Source organism: Ictidomys tridecemlineatus, chromosome 6 (assembly GCF_052094955.1).
Source record: "Ictidomys tridecemlineatus isolate mIctTri1 chromosome 6, mIctTri1.hap1, whole genome shotgun sequence".
Lineage (NCBI taxonomy): Eukaryota > Metazoa > Chordata > Mammalia > Rodentia > Sciuridae > Ictidomys > Ictidomys tridecemlineatus.
The window spans coordinates 112880221-112897982 of NC_135482.1; the positions used below are offsets into that span (position 1 = coordinate 112880221).

A 17762-nucleotide genomic window follows, 5' to 3' on the forward strand; every position below is an offset into this window, starting at 1 on the left:
ATAGCTCCTAGGATCTGGGCCTCATCCTAAATAGGAAAAAGGCTCTGGGCCTGACCTGAGGTTCTGTTTTGGAATAGTTACTGACTTTGTGAGCTCCATACATCATTCTGAAAGAAATATTTTTCCTAACAGGACAACCTCCTCTCAGCTGATGCGTAAGAGCTGCCAGGAGCCTTTAGTTGTGTCTGATTCCTGGAGAGAACGGAGGGACACCCAAGATACTTGAGCACTGGTAGCTGCCCAGGGCCTCAGCAGGCAGCTTTTCTCCTCCATCTAGCCTAAATGCTAGGGAGGGATCAACTGCTAAGCAAACTTTAGGGCTTCAGGCAACTGTGGGAATGACATGTGAGATAGGAAACTTAGGGCTTTATCTTCCTCTACCCTCAAATCATTTCTGGCTTATTCCTTCTTTAAAAAAAAATTAAAAATCTTGAGGCTGGGGTGGTGGCGCACTCGCCTGGCATTCGTGAGGCACTGGGTTCAATCCTCAGCACCACATAAAAATAAAATAAAGATATTGTGTCTACCTAAAACTAAAAAATAAATATTAAAAAATTAAAAATCTTTAATCAAAACATAATAGCTGTACATATCTATGGGCTACAGCATGATAATTCAATATATGTAAACAATGAAATTATTCATTAGCATTTCCATCTCTTCAAACATTCATCATTTCTGTGTACTGGGAACCTTGGACTCTTCCAATTATTTAGAATATTATATAATACATTGTTATAGATTACAGTGGACATAAGGTGCTGTAGAATCCTAAGCTAATTCTTACTGTCTCACTGTACTGTGGTACCTATTACCTGACTTCTCTCTCATCTCCCCTTTCCTTCCTATCTTCTAGTGACTATTTTACTCTCTATCTCAACGAGATCAATTTTTTAGCTTGGGAAGGCTTGAATGAAATCTGAATCTGACAAGGCCTTAGGAAAGGTCTTAGATTGATTTTCACTGTATCCACTGTCAGTAGGATGGCTGCAGGGATCCACTCATCCTACCATTGATTCAACAAACTGAATTCCTCTTTCCAGACAGGCAGTGTACCCAGGTGTTCAGGTACACCAGTGACAAACAGACAAGACTTTTATATTGCCTGATTCACTCCCCTCAGAAACATTCACAAAATTGCCTGAGCAATTAGGGTTGCTTTCTTCACCCTGAGCACTAAGCAACGCAAGGATACAAGGGTAGGGTCTAGGCCTCAATTTTGCTTTCTCTCTGAATTGGAAATGATACCATTTCTACATTCTCCTGTGTTTCCTCATATACTGAGACTGATGGATGAAACCATTGGAAGTGTGGCCAGGCTAGGACAGGATCACTATGTGGTCCAGAGACATTTTCCTACTAAGGATCAAACCTGGCTCCTGGGCTCTGTTTCCTTTTGGAATGTGGTAAGATTTGAGCTGGGTTGGTCACAATATAGTGAAAAAATCAACTTGGAAATCAGTTCACTCCCCTATTGTGCTTTGGGCTAAAATTCCCATATTTCTCTGTTTAGCTGTCTGAAAAGTGTGCAGGGTAAACACTATTCAACTTGGGGGCCATCTTGACATACAAACCTAAAATAATGGAAAAGGTCATTATGCCTTAGGAACTTCATCACTTTGAGTCAAGCTGGACAGTATTACCTGGTATCTGTGGGAGGAGGGCTTTAGTATGATTGTAGCAAGAGGTAATCACTCCCAGCTTAGAACCCAACCCAGCAGGGAAAGATTTGCTGGGAATAGTTAAAATGCCCTGCAAAGACAGGTGCAGTGGCACATGCCTATTCCTTCTTTTAAAAAAATTTAAAGAAGCCTCTCATTTATTTGGGAGGCTGGATGAGGAGGATTAAAACCTCAAGGTCAGGGGCTGGGGATGTGGCTCAAGCGGTAGCACGCTCGCCTGGCATGCGTGCGGCCCGGGTTCGATCCTCAGCACCACATACCAACAAAGATGTTGTGTCCGCTGAGAACTAAAAAATAAATATTAAAAAATTCTCTCTTTCTCTCTCTTCTCTCACTCTCTCTTAAAAAAAAAAAAAAAAACCTCAAGGTCAGGCTCTGCAGCTTAGTGAGACCTTGTCTAAAAATAAAAAATACAAAGGGCTAGGGGTGTACGCAGTGGAAAAGCATCCTGGGGTCAATCCCCAGTACCACCACAAAAAAAGAAAGAAAGAAAAGGCCCTGGGAACCTTTTTCTTTTTGCTTCTTATAGGATAGCTGGCATGACCAATTCGACATTTCTCTTTTGCCCCAGGCTATTTGCCTCAGAAGACTCTGCTAGACTGTGTATATATATATACACACATTTTTTCATTCTAAGAGGGCACCAAACACTTTCCAAGTACTAAAGCTGCATGTGGAACAGAAGTTTTCAAGACACTGCCATGGCAAGGTGGTTTTTGAACATCTTTCCTCCAACAGACTTCTGTGGCTTCATATTGGTAGGGAGTCTCTGTTCACAGACTATTTTCAAGATCATGTGACTAAGTTTTTCTTGTGAAGGGGGCAAAGAAGTAAGCACCCTTTATTGAGCAACTACCTGTGTCAAGCATCATGATAGGTATGCTACCTATAATGGACACTTATTGTCACAACTTTCTTATAAATTACTATTATTACTATTACAGGTTGAGTATCCCTTGTACAGATTTTTGGGACCAGAGTATTTTGGATTTAGGATTTTTTTTATTTTGGAAAATTTGCATATATATAATGCCATATCTTGGGGATGAGACAGACACAAGTATAAACAAAGTTCACTTATGCTTTATATATATCTTCTGTTCATAACTTGAAGGTAATTTAATGCAATATTTTTTATAATTTTATACACAAAGGTACTCAAAAAGTTTCAGACATCAGATCATTTTAGATATTGGATTTTGGATTAGAAATATTCCAACTACATAATATTTAGGGTTCTGAGTGATGTTAAGTAACAGGTTGAAAGGCTCAAATGAGGCAGAGCCAAGAAAACTAAACCCTAAGTTAGTATTCCTTCCACTCAACCATGGGAGGATGGAATTATTACTTTTTAAAAAATTATTGCTGGTAAAGGAACCCAAGCCCTCAGGCATGCTAGTCAAGTACTCTATCACTGAAATGCACCCCTACCCCAGGATATTATTTATTTTTTTGTAGTTGTAGATGGACAGAATTTTATTTGTAGTTGTAGATGGACATTATTTTATTTGTTTATTTTTATGTGATGCTAAGGATTGAACCTAGTACCTCACACGTGCTAGGCAAGTGCTCTGCCATTGAGCTATAGCCCCTGCCCCCCAAGATGTTATTTTTAACTGCTCCTGTTATTGGCAGCCAGCTCAAGGAACCTGTCTGGATCCTGGGTGGCTGGATTTGGCTGACTGCCTGTGTAGAAAATAGGCAGTTGAGGGAAAAGGAAAAAATGAATTTTATGCAATTGGATCAAACAGAAGAGAAACAGCTAGACTGCTTCTCAGCTGATCCAAGTAGAAATTCTTACAATATATAGAAACAAAAGTCAGGTGTGTATGTTTAGCTAGGCTATGCATAACCAGAGAACAGGTCAGTGGAACTTGGCTGGGAAAAGGTATAGTTTTTATTCTCAGTACGAAGAAATTCAGGAGCTCTCTGTTTCACCCCTACACATGAAACATTTTTCATTTGGAGTAATTTTTTATGTGGGGATCAGTGAGAAAAGTAGGTCTCATTGACTCAAGGGAAGCTAAGTTGCTTTGGAAATATTTAATTACCAGAGAAGTTGTGAAATTCTGAGTTAAATGGAGGAGAAAATCCATTAGGGAGTAAATCAGTACTGTACCAGGAAAAAACACCCAGATGGGAATGGGGACATTGTAGTCTGGAATGCTACTTCTCAAGAATGTTGAAGGCACAGCTCCTCCCCCACTCTGGGCTGCAGATGGAGGGCCAAGCAGTCTGCAGTGCTTGGCTCTCAACCTGAATGATCTCATGAGACTTCTGCTTTTAAGTTCTATTTTTTTTTTTGAATTGGGAATTAAACCAAGGGACACTCAACCACTAAGCCATATCTCCAGCCCTATTTTGTATTTTATTTAGAGACAGGGTCTCACTGAGTTGCTTAGCACCTCAATTTTACTGAGGCTGGCTTTGAACTTGCAATTCTCCTGCCTCAGCCTCCTGAGCTGCTGGGATTACAGGTGTGCACCACCATGTCCAGTTTAAATTCATTTCTTTTTTATTGTTAGATTATTTTTTTGTTATTATTACAGTATTTCCTTAAGGTGTCCTTTTGGAAAACATTACTGTATCTGGTCAAGGCAAAGAAGAATTTCTTTTAAGGGGTATGTGTACTTCTAAAGCACTGGTTTTTGATTTTGTTTTTTCTTAAATCCCATGGAATGCTGCACTGTAGTTAAGATTTTACTTTTCCTGCCTGGCTACCCACTTTCATGGAGCTGAGGTGAGATCTCAAAAAGGGTAACTGTGATGCAATGAGGTTTGAACTGTTTTAACTCATTAGCTCACAAATGTGCCTTGCAAACCAGGAGGTTTTATATAGTTAAACATGAACAATGTACAAAATAAGCAGTTGTAGGTTCAGCCTTTAAAACTCTAAGCGGCAGGAAAAAAGAGATGGCTCAACAGGGAACACTAAAACCAAGAGGTCTGAAGGGACCTCAAAACCAGAGGCTCTGTTATAAAAGGGAATTAGTCACCTTTGTGCTCCTGGTTCCTAGTAGGATATCAGGATAGGTATTCAATAAAATGTTTTGAAAAAGTGATCAGGATAAGACTTCTAATCCTATGTCTAAGCTAGGGAATTACTTCATTATAATTTTAAGAAACTAGGTGAACATATTCTGGCTTCAGTTTCCTCATCTTAACACAGAATTTTTAAGGCCATCATGTCTCTCAAGTAGATAGCTCAGTGCAGTACATGACAACAGAAACATATAGGAAATACCAGGCCCATGGAAAGAGCGAATCTACTAAGATAGTAATAATCTCTTAGTACCAAGGGAAGAGAAATTCTAATGAAGACACCAATAGCTCAGGAGACCCTCAGCATTAAGGTCCTTAAATAAACTGAGATCCTAAAGTAACACTTCACCAAAAAGAGAAGTTCAAAGAGCAGTTTGCAAACTGGAAGACTAGACCCAATAATGACAAGAGGAGGAGCTAGGTGGGAGGGCAGAAGACTATGAACAAGTTTAAGAGCAAGTTCCCAGCTGATGTGCTTTTCCCAAGATGCTGACTTTATTTCATTTTTTTGCAGCACTGGGGAGCTATACCTCCATTTAAACATACCAGGTTTAAATTCCAGGCCCCCCAATCTCCTAGAGCAAAGGGCTTATGGCACTACCTGTTCAGATCATGTCCAAACATGGCTCCACAGTAGCCCACATTTGGCCAGGTAAACAGACCCAGAGCAGGCCTGGTCTTTGATCCATGAAAATGATCTTCAATATCTTGGGATCAATGGGGACAAATCCATATCCCAATAAAAGGCTCTCTGATGCCTTTCTTTTTCCTTTTAAAAATAAACAACAACAACAACAACAACTCATAAATAACATTCCATTGGTTGGCTAGATACATTTTTGGAAAGGAAATAAAATCATCTCCAGTAATGCCCACAACTACCATCTGATACCCATGTCTATCAGACTTCTGTTTTTATCTGTTAGAAGAGACTGGCCTGGAAGAGAATTATTAGTCTTTAGAGACACAGAGGTTCTGAACAAGAAGACAACTAAGAACACAGGCTGATGGGCTTGAGAGGACCCTTTCCCAAGCACTTGCATGATGTACCAATGCTTCAAAAGAGCTGACATGTAACATGGATCAACTCCCCTTGGCCAACTCTGCTGTAAACTAGAGAGAGTCCAACCTTCCTTAACTGATCTGTCTCCCCAAATCTTTGTTGGTTAGGAATAAAGCCCCCTGGGCCATACTGCCTAATCGCCACAGAATGCACAGACCTGTGAGAGACACCATCAGCCAGGCAGTAGAAACAAGCCTAATTCACTCTCTCAATCCAAGTGTTTCACCATTTTCCAGAATATTTATCAATAATAATCTGTTTGATATTCCTGTCATGTTCTAAATAAACAATTTGCATAAATTTTAGTTTAACTTGCTCTTTACAACAACCTTACCAAGTAAACAGGGAGAGTGACAATTCTTCCTCATTTTATAGCTTTATAAGTAGGGAAACTGAGGCTCAAAAGGTTATGATTGAAGATGGCAAGGATAACAGGCAGCAGAACTGAAGCTCAAATTAATATTTTCTGTTTTCAAGATCTATGCTTCTTCCATTTGGATCCAGCTCAATTCTCTGAGGCTGTGGATACTACTGAAGGATTAAGCATATCTTAGAAGTGCAGGAACAATCTACTGGGGTACGGGAAGAGAACACTGGGAATTCTATTCCTATTTTTAAACCCTGCCTTCTAAAGTGTTTTGTTTATGTTTCCTATAGCATACACAATATTTTTATAGGGGCACCTATCTGTGAGTAGGCATGTGTGCAGTGGAAAGTATATGCTCACAATAAGACTGCAACATCACTTTTTAAACTGCTTTTATTATTCTCTCTCTCTTTCCTGATTCTCTACTAATAATATAATTGAAGCAAACTGCATGTCAATGTCATGTCTTTTTTTTTTTTTTTTTTTTGACTTTTGTTTAGATTGGTGGTTCTCAACTGGGTGATTTTTCCCTCAGAGATCATTTGGCAACTTCTGGAGACATTTTAATTATTACTTAGGGAGGGGGATATTACTGACCTGACGCCAGGAATACTACCAATATCCCATAATATTCAGGACAGTCCTCTGTAACAAAGACCTATCCAGCTCAAAATGTCAACAGTGTTGAGCTTGAGAAACTCTGGACTAGAAAGTGTTATCAAATTATTTCTAATCTTCTAGGAAACAGGCCAACCAACTCATCAAATTCTCTGATTTTAACTTGATTGGACTAGGGTACATTTAGAACAGAGACCAGTGAACTTGTGAATCCTCATCTTTGTTGTCAACATGAGATATCCTGACCAATGGAAGGACAAATTGTCAAGGACTGCCAGGCTGAGCCAAGAGCTTGGCATGTTGTCCAGAGAGGGAACCCAGAGATGTTCAGATGTTGAGAGTTTGACTAGTTCCAGTGCTACTCATTGAGCACGTGTATATCAGTAGATGTGTGACACATTTAGACTTCTCACCACCTATGACACAACCCAATTACAAAAGGTGACTCTTCAAACCTTGCAATGTCACACAAGGCAATCTACACATGCCTCTACCACTCTGTCCAGGTTTTTTTTGTGTGTATGTCAGAGGCCCAAGTAGGAATTAATGAAGACCAAACAATGAATCTAATCAATTGTTTTCCTTCCTTCCTTCCTTGAATGTGACCAATTCTTCTTCTTCTCTCCCCTCTTTTTTTTGACTTCTAGGAATTAATCCCAGTGCCTTGCTCATGCTAAGCAAGCGCTCTAACACTGAGCTCCATCCTAGCACTTTATTTTATTTTGAAACAGGGTCTCCCTAGGCTGCCCAGGCTGGCTTTAAACTTGTTTGTCCTGCCTCAGCCTCCCAAGTAGTTGAGATTCCAGGTGTGTGCCATTATGTTAGGCAACTGTTCTACTTTCATTTTTTTTCTACTGACTGAAAGACTATTGCTAGAAGCTTAGTAACAGATAGGACAGCCCCACGGTATTATAGCAGGTACTCTTACTACACCCAGGAAGAAAAACACACCTTCCTTTTAGTATTATCAACTCTTCCATTTTCCAAAAATGAACTATGAACTCTGAGGGCTACCCAGTGATGCGGTGATGGCATGCTTTTCTTTCTTTCTTTTTCTTTTTTTTTTTTTTGTACTAGGGATTGAACCCAGGGGTGTTTACTGCTGAGCTATAATCCTAGTCCTTTTGATTTTTAGACAAGGGCTTGCTAAATTGTTGAGGCTGGTCTTGAACTTGTCAACTTCCTGATTTGGCCTCCCGAGTCACTGGGATTACAATTATGTATCAACAAGCCCGGCTGAACTGCATGCCTTTCCAAGGTGAAGGCAAGACTTCTGTACATGCTCTGAAGACTTCCTCAAAGTATTCTGTGTCCGACCAAATTTCATCCGAAAAGGTAAAACCAAAGCTTTCCATCTGGAATGATAATATACATCTAGCCCCAAGACTTAAAAATCAATCATTTTAAGTGTGAACAAAGACTAAAATGACTAAAACTGAATGAAGAAGAATTTCTAGGGGCTGAGGATATAGTTCAGTATTAGAGTATGTGCTTAGCATGCATAGGCCTAGGTTCAAACCCTCACCCCCATACACATCAGAATTGCCATATTTTTCTTCTGCCATAGGTGATTGGATTCCAACTGTCAGTACAAAAGAAATATAAAGTCGCCTTTCTCTTTCCCTATGCCCAAACTCCACACAGAGTTGGTGCAGACATAATTTCTTATGAGGACGGAGAGTGGAAGTGGTAAAGGTAAGAGAATGGATGTGTCAGCTCAACTACCAGTGGAGCCTTTTAATAAAGTGGGCTGGGGGTAGAGCACTTGACTAGCATGCATCAGGCCCTGGGTTTGATCCTAGTACCACACACACACTCTCACAAAAGTGTAGTAAAATGAGATGATGGAGAATAAAGGAGTTAAAGCCAACAGATTTATAACTTAGAAGCAGTTATATTGGGGCCCAGAAAATAATCAATATACCTCCATCTTTCAGATTGTTGGCAGGGTAGGTTTTTAGGCTTGATTTTATTTGATCTGACCAAGGAGGGTTAATGTAGAAAAAAAGAGAGTCAATTTCTTATTATTTATAAGTAATTCACATGGTTATTATTCTTTTCAATTTCATGATTTCTCTTCTACACATCCATGATGAAAGCCTTTGCTCTTTCTTTAATATTTTTAGTTGTAGATGGACATATATGTTCATTTTTTAAAAAATTTAGTTTTAATGCAGTGCTGGGAATTGAACCCAGTGCCTCTTGCATGCTCTACCACTGAGCCACAACCCCAGCAGCCTTTGCTCTTTCATATCCTGTGTTTCCAGGTTATGTTACCAATCCTGGGGACCAGTGCCTAAGAAATTGGGAGATACATTTTTTCCTAGGAATAATTAAATGAATACTTATTGATTTATACAGGGCATCCAGGCATATTTAAGAAAACTTTAATGTGGAGCTAAACACAGGGTGCTTTTCCTCTCACTAAATCCCATCACGTTGAAGTGACAGAGAATGCATGGAAGGTGTATGGCATAGTGGGTACAGCAATGTCTTCCACGCAGACTCATTCTGACTCTATTCATGAGTTACATAGCCTTGATCATGAACTTTTGTGTGCCTGTTTCCCTATCTCCAAAGGAGTACCTCCCTTACAGGCTGTTGTGTTAAATGAGAAGTATACATAAAGCATCCAGACAGTGCCTGGCACATAGAAAGTGCTACATGTTAGTTATGCTACTGCTGTGGCTGTTGCTGTTATTATTGTTACATGTCTTCCTACATGTTTTCTGTGAGTCAGTATGTTAAGAATTACTATGGTCTACTAACCAGCATTAACCACATGGAGTGGGGAACAATAGAGGTCAGTATACTTCAAGTTTTATTTGTTATTTAAAATTTTTAAGTACTAGGGATTGAACTCAGGGGAACTCTACCACTGAATTATACTTTTAGTCCTTTAAAAAAAATATATATTTTTTTAAATTGGGGATTGAACCCAAGGTGCTTTACCACTGAGCTACAATCCCAGACCTTCTTAAAAAATTAAAATTTTAAGACCGGGTCTCATTAAGTTACTAAGGCTGGTCTTGAACTGTGCTTGCCTCCTGCCTTAGCCTCCCAAGTCACTTAGATTACAGGCATGTGTCACCATGCTGGATTTTTACATTAAAAAAAAAAAAAAGACAAAATCGTTTTTTAGACAGGACCTTACTAAGTTGCCCAGGCTGGCCTCAAACTTGTAATCTCTTGCGTCAGGTTCCCGAATTGCTGGGATGACAGATGTACACTACTGGGTTCAGTCTATTCTACAGAGGACAATATTTCAGCAGAAAACTGGGTTGGTTCTCCCAGTTGCAAATACAGATAGCTCCTTGCTATGGTATTTTCAGAAGAATCGAGAATGAAAGTTAATTCTTGACAACAGAATAAAACAAGTGTCTTTAGCTCTTGCTTCTTAGAACCCATGAATTATTCTTCACTCAGGGTACCCAGTGCTACCTGTTTCCACAGATTTCAAGGATGTCAGTCAGAACTTCCCTGGAGCCTCTTTTCTTTCTTCCTGTACCCAACATTACTGTGTCCCTGCCAGTGCCAATTTCTTAAGAAAGGTGGACCCAAACAAGAAGAAGTCATATAATCAGGTTTAGAGTCATTCACATCAGACTAATTCAAAGAGAGAATATTTGCTTTTAAAAGCACCTGGAGGAGGACTAGGATTGTGGCTCAGTGGTATAGCACTTGCTTAGCATGTGTGAGGCACTGGGTTCAATCCTGAGCACCACAAAAAAATAAATAAATAAAATAAAGATATTGGTTCATCTACAACTTAAAAAAAAAAAAAAAGCACCTGCAGTTCTGATGTCCAGTTGATAAAATTCTGAGTAAAAAAAGCTGATCTCTCCCCAAACTGGTCTTCCTAGATTCTGACTTGGCTCCAGAAAACAGAGAAACAAGAATAAAGAAGTTGTTATGATCCTGTTATAATCAGAGCCAAATACTCCTTGGTTATCAAGGTTTGAGCTCAGTCCATGAAGCTATGATGGTTTAGTAACAAACCCTTTCTCTAAGGTTTCAGTTAAGAGTCTTTCTAATCACAATGTTTATTTTCAGGTTTGAATTCTGAGCAGGGACCCAATGCCAATAGAATTCCTCTCTCTGGAATTCACTTCCATAGTTTTCCTGGCTTTCTAACTCTTAAAAGAACATGAGAACTGAATGAAAACACACTTAGGCCTTTGCCAGTAAAACAGCCCTGCTTTTACCGAGAGTTTACTGGAGAAAACCAAGACCTACTAAAGCCATGAGTTCTTCTGGTGTCCTTAGGTCCTGGCCTAGTCATCAGTATTGGTCATCAGTCATTACTTTTATATTAAGTAGGACCTGTTACCAAAATAACTCCCTCCTGCTCGCTCATTATGACTGATCTACTTGTTGGCATTTGCTGAATGTTTGGCTACACAGGAGTTGCAAGGTGAGGCCAGGTTTTGAAGGCTCAATGAGGTTTTAGATCTTTGTGAAAAGGGACTGGAACTCAGGAGGATTCTACTTGAAATCTCTGCCTGCCTGTTATGTCTAAGAGAATCCTGATAGAATAGTAGTACCAGGATACAAGATGCAGGGATAATCCAAACCTAACAGATGATAGCTGGTTTCAGAACCTCAGAGAAGCACTGGGTATGAGGCTCTGAGTTCCTCTAGTGATAAAGGTGACTTATTATAAATAATTACTAAAGACCAACAATTCTAGTAAGGACCTAAAAGAAATCAGGCTTCAATTCCTATGAAATAGTACTGGTAAAATAGGAATAATTCTGGTATTTTACAAGAATAAGGAAATTAGTTGCTTAATAGTTATGCTTGGGACAGTTTCATGTGATTAACGTACAATCATAATGAGCTGAAAAAGTACAGGAAAAAAAATATAGAGAGAAAGAAAACATAAGAGGCCAAGAAAAATTCCCATTCCACTTTAAGAAGGATCCAAAAGAGTCTGTAGCAAGGCAAAGCTGGGGCTTTTCTTCCCTTTCTGCTGAGGAGTTTTCAAAAACTGTCCCTTTAATATCAATAAAGGGGTCTCTGTGAGGCGTGTGAAACTTCTTCATGTTTGGGTAACATTCTGTTTATACCCATGCATACATCTCAATGTTTGGAGGAAAAAGCCACCAAACAGCCAGGTTATTGTAGTCAGCCTGACTTAGGGTTTAAATATTGATAGTGACTCAACCTTTTGCCTATTATCCTTGGAGACCCATTGAAGAACCTAAAACACATCCAGAAAACGTTTATAAACTGTGTGAATAGAGCCATGTGAAAGTTGGCTCACAGGAAGCAAAAGGGAGACAGTGTTCACGTGGCTGATAAAACCTGGAAGTAATTGAATAGGAGTCCCATATGCCTGGAGGCCCCTTTCTCTTCCCAGGCACAGGGAAGGTGATTTCAGCACAAGCCTACTCCCTCTAGAATGAAAGCAATAAATAAACAAGGAGCCATTGTGAAGAAAGAGGCGCTTGCAGTCAACACACACCCTGAATGCCATGGGTGGTAAAGAAGGCACACCGCAGTCCCATGATCTCACTCAGGTGAGAGTGCCAGCAATCCTCCCTCCTGCTCGCTCATTATGACTGATCTACTTGTTGGCACTTGCTGGATGTTTGGCTGCAGAGGAGTTGCAAGATGAGGCCAGGTTTTGGAGGCTCAATGAGGTTTTAGAGTTTTGTGAAAGGAGGATTCTTCTTGAAATCTTTGCCTGCCTGTTATGGCTAAGAGAGCCCCCATCTGGATCATTCTCTTCCATTTGTACCTCAGGAGGGACACTTGTAGGACTTGGGTCCTACATAGCATCATCTTGCCCTATATATCAGTGTGAAAATAGAGTGGCCCATTTTCATGGCCTGTTCTCCTTTTGTGTCTGCATCACAGTGTTCCACCTAGGGAATGTCTTAATTAGGGAAACTGCCAGGGAACTTATGAGAAAATAGAGAATGAATTTCAAGAAGTTTCAGAAAAAAACAGTTCCACAGGGAATTTTTCCACCTTCTTCACAATGCTTGGTGCAGAATTGCATTAGATGTTACATCCTTCAGTACATCATTCTAATGATGGTGGCCCTCCCCTTATGACTGGGATATGGCATTACAGCTGGGCCTGTGCCCATGTGATTGGCATGCCAATGTGGCGAAGCAGCCTTGACTGCTAAGGTCAGCAGAAGGGGACAGTCTGATTCTTCTCTTTCCAGGCTTAAGAGGAACCAAACAGAATTGGATATTCTAACAGCAATCAGGTCTGAGCAGATAGTGTGTGAGAGATGACAGTTGGCAGGAAATAGCAGGAACTTTCAGCATCACTAGGAGCATAGTCACTACACTTGAGGATACCCCTAGTGAGAGCCTCAAGGTAGGTGGAGGAAGATATCTAACTGGTCCTGGTTCCCCTCAGGGGCCTGCTACAGTTAGAAACAGAGGAGGAATGCCATGGTGGATTCAGGCTCTGTGTGGGAGTTCTAGCCCTCCATTTGCTTGGCCCATGGGTTTCTCATGGTGGCTGGTGAATAGGGGACATGTGGGCCCAGGTGACACTTTTCTTGTACTTGTTTACTCACATCTGCTGCAAAGCAAAACATCTTGTACCATGCCAGCCTCCTGAGCAGAGACAGCCCTTTGGTTAGTGGTTCATATGTTAGACAACACAGGCCTCCTGCACTCTCACTGACCCAGGCAGAAGCCAGAGTCCTTTGCACAGTAGCTTTTGAGCTCATTCTGGAGACCTGCCTGAACATCATCCGTCCCCACCCTCCAATCAGGAAAAAGGGAAGGAAAAGAAAAACTCAGAAACCCGAAGATTGTTTGGAATTTATTCTCTTAAATAAGAACGTAACATTTGTTTTTTTTTTAAAAAAAAAACTTAAAAGCACAACACCTTGATTTCACAGTAACGGCAAAAGCAAAGTTACACAATTAAATAAAAAACTCACAAAGAAACACACCCAAAACTCACAACAGCACAGATTAAAAACAAGGGCAAAAATAAAGGGTTTAGGGAAAGTCAGAGTGGACAGGTGACATGTTCCTTGGCACAGCTAACTCTCCCTTGCTCTGGCTTCTTTGTACCATTGCCAAGGGAATTCTGCTTGCTGTCTCTACCCCAAGTGAATGGGGGAGGGGGAGTAAACCTCTTAACTCATTGGCCAGCCCTGCAAGGACCTGGGGGCCTCTTTTAGGAATACCTAAGAATGTTCCACTGTTTTGCAGGAAGCAGCCAGACACACAGCAAACTCCAAAAGGCAGTAGAAAGTGGAAATAACTAACCTAGTGGAGCCAATACACAAGCCTGAAAGTAAAATAGAGGGAAGGTGGGGCATTTGGTTCTTTGTTGCTCCTGAATCAATTATATGAGATGGGTGTGTGTGTGTAATGCTGCTCATTTTTTTGAGGTACCCAGTTTCCCAAATCTCCACTTCCATATGGTATGCTGTTTTTGGTCTGCTGTGGTTCCTCAAAATCCTAACCAGAGGCAAGATTCCAGTGTAAAAGCTCCCTTTCCAGAACCAAGGAACAAAAAGCTTTAGGAATAGCTTCATTATCACTATTATTATTTAGGGTACAATATATAAATAAATATTTATCCACATATATGAATTGGAACCTTACATATACATATATGTATATATATGTATGTAGATATGTATGTATATATATATATATATATAAAACATTCATAAATTACCATCAACTCAACTATGACTTTTGACAGGATTAAGGAAGAAGGCTAGATTACAGAATTCTTTCTACTTGGTTTTCCAAAAATGCCTAAGAGAAGAGGACTTGGTAAACAGTAAGAAGATTTCCTAACTTCCCTCTGCCAGGCAGGAAACCCAGAATTGAATGAATTCTTTGTACTGCTTGGCTATTCTGCCAATGCCTGCAATTCTTAATGGCCCATCTGGATCTAAACTATGGAATCCAAAGGTTATCACTCGAGAGGTGTCTGGGGACAGAAAGCAGGAGACTGCCAATAGTAACCTTGCAACTTCTTTATTAAAACAATCTTCACAAATCGACAGACAACTGGCATGCTTCTCACACCTGTTCTCTGCTGTCTGCACTGCATGTATTCTCAGATGATTAATTCTGGGAGAAAAGTTCATTTCTTTTCTTCCTTTGTTACTACACAATCCCTAGCTTCATTTTTGGTTATTCATGATAGAAGGTAAAAAGGGAATTCCTCTAGAAAAAAAGAATCCAAAACAACTGCAACCAAGGGTCTCATGTCCCAGGGGAAAAGAATCCCATTAGAGGTTTTTCTTTCTTTGCCTGCTGTTGTCCAAATTTTTCTAAAGACAGGGCAGGTACTATGAGGCCAGAGTAAGAAAATCTGTGCCAGGTCCACTATCTGTAGCAGTAAGTCTAAGAAGCTTGAAAAAGTAGCATTTATAGGTTTGAAAACAGAACTAGAATTTCTATATTAAAACACATGACAAATAAAAATACTGTAAACGATGTCCTCAACACACTAAATTATACTAGCAGTTACATATTAGTGTACCAGAGAAAGACAGCACTTAGTGTAGTGCATTCCTGTAGTGCATTCTTTTAACTGATGGGTTATATTGCATTTTGTTTTATTCTTTTTTTTTTTTTTTTGGCAATAGCAGTTATTTTGGCACAAGGGGAAAGAACACAAGTGAGAAGACAGAAATGCCACAATAGAGAGGAGGCACAAAGCAAAAGCATGGCAGGGTCAAATACTGACTGACTGACTGTTAGTCTAGTTTTTCCATTTGTAAGTTTTGGGGGCACGTGGTTCTAGGGAGGATGGCTTAGTCACACAACAGAATCAGCCTCATTGACTCACAGCCTTTTCTGATCTAGAGTTCAGTGGAGGAGGTGTACTCAGGTTCTAGGTTCTCTATGATACACATTCTGGAATGCTGAAACACCTGAGCTTTTCTGAAAGAAATTCTTATTAAATAATCAAAGCTTTGGTTTGGAATTTAAAGAAAGAAATATATATAAAAGAAGAGAAAAAAAATCTACTTCATGGCAACTACAAATACCAGCCATAATTCTTTTCTACAGAGACTAGCACAAGTTAGCTCACAAGGAAAGCAACTATGCTTTGGAGCATATTGGACTCAGAGGTCTAACTTCCAAAAGCTTGAGTCTCCACAGGCAGAAATCAAGGAAACCCATTAGCCCTAAGCTCTCTGTCCTTCTTTTTGCCTAGAGAATACTTTAAATAGTGGGGGAGGTGACAGTGCCTGACTTCCTCACCATAGGGGTTCAGGCTGGGGTACCTTCCAGATACAACATCTTCCACCTATGCCATAATAGGTTACCTCCCATGATCTACCTCAGAATCAAGAACCATGGGGCCTGAGATGTTCTCAGGCTCTGATTCTTTTTTGATTGTTTTGATTCTTTAACTGCACTGCCAACTCTTATCTTCTTTCCTTGTTTTGTAGAACATTCTCGCCTCTGTGGAACCCTTACTTCTTTAGAATTTCTAAAAAATCTGAAATCTGTTATGCCTTCAATTAGTCAGAAAGGGAACCAGAACTAGATGGAAAAGCAGGCAAACCCAACCTGTTCAGGAATGACCTAAACCTTATCATTCTTTATAAGAAATGTTTGTATACCTTACCCAAGAGGGGGGTGGGGATTTAATTTGGGTTGCTTTACTGAGTAGTTGGGTTCCTTTGAAAATCCATCTTTGCTGGAATAAGGTCTAGACTAATGAGGTTGAGCTGCCACCTGATTAAATGCACATCCTAGTGAAGAGTCAGTTATCTGGATCCCTATCACTCTTCTCTGCCAGCAATACCTCCCATGCTCAGAACATATAAATTGCACAGTGCTGTTATATTTCATGAGAAAGATCACAAAGGGTCTGACGATTGTACAAGGCTTAAAAATCCTTTCTGGATTAAACATGGCTTTCAAATGTTGGTCCTACCTGTAGAGCACTTAACATAATCTTCTGAATATGATGAAGATACATGGAGGAGCCGAGTGAGCTGGTTTTGCAGGAGTGTGCCTTGTTTTTAGTTCAAAACTGCCCCTAAGGCTTTGTGTCCAGTCTCTGGGCATGTCCCCCTTGCCCAGACTGAGCACCCCAAGGCTCATAATAGTTTCTTAGCATGGGAAAAAAGCAACTCTGGGTACCTTTCATCGAAAGGCCAAAAGAATAACTTTTTTCATCATGAAAATTCTACTACCTATTCCTTCTCCATGATTTCTGGCATTGGCCAATAACTTTTTAATTTTCATGAGTTTGTTAATGGTTGCTTGAGATATATTTGCTGTGAATGGGAGGAAGTTCACAATTTGGAGCCTCGGGACTTCCTAGCAGTTTGCAGAACTGTGGATATATCTCACAGGCTTGTTTTACAAGGGGCTTAGAGGGGCAATTTTAAGGAAAAAAGCAAAATAATTCTACTCCACAGGCTGGGTGCCCTGAGTCCTCCCAGTGCTACTCTGTGATGACCAGAACAAGAATGTTTCTAGAGGTAGAATGGTGCTGTTCAGGTCCTGACATAGGAAGTAGTAATGAAAGTGTGACAGACAGGTTTTCACCCTCACTGCAAACTCAAAAGCCCCAAAGTTCTTAGGGTAGTTTATGTCCTGTAATGGTTACAGGTCAAATAGGAGAATAGTGATAGCTTATCCAGATGCCTAACTAGGAAATGAGATGTAAAAATTTCAAGTTCTGGTGAACACAAATTCAGCCCACAGGGCTGAATTACACAACTCGACGCTCTGTCAAAGGAGTCCTGAATGAAAACTACGAGGAGGTCTGGCAACTTTGGCTTCTCACCTGGGTCGCTGACCATAGCAGCTTCTTCTAGACTCCGGTTTACCTTCAGAGGGTCTGCACCCTGATCTGTCTGAGGGATGTAGGATGGGCTACTGTGTCCATACTGAGACTCCGAATAAACATCACCCACACTTGGATGATACTGCTTACCACATGGCACACTTAGTAGCTCACAGCCTGCCAGTGAAACTCCCCTCCGATTTGTACCAGCACCTCTGACAGGCCATACAGAAAG

At 40.3% G+C, this 17762-nt stretch overlaps 1 protein-coding gene across 8 annotated transcripts in view; it reads right to left on the reverse strand.

The window, feature by feature from the left end:
- Mical3 (microtubule associated monooxygenase, calponin and LIM domain containing 3) overlaps positions 1–17762 on the reverse strand; it is a 216196-nt gene that overhangs the window by 59134 nt on the left and 139300 nt on the right. The gene's annotated exons all lie outside the window — the stretch shown is intronic.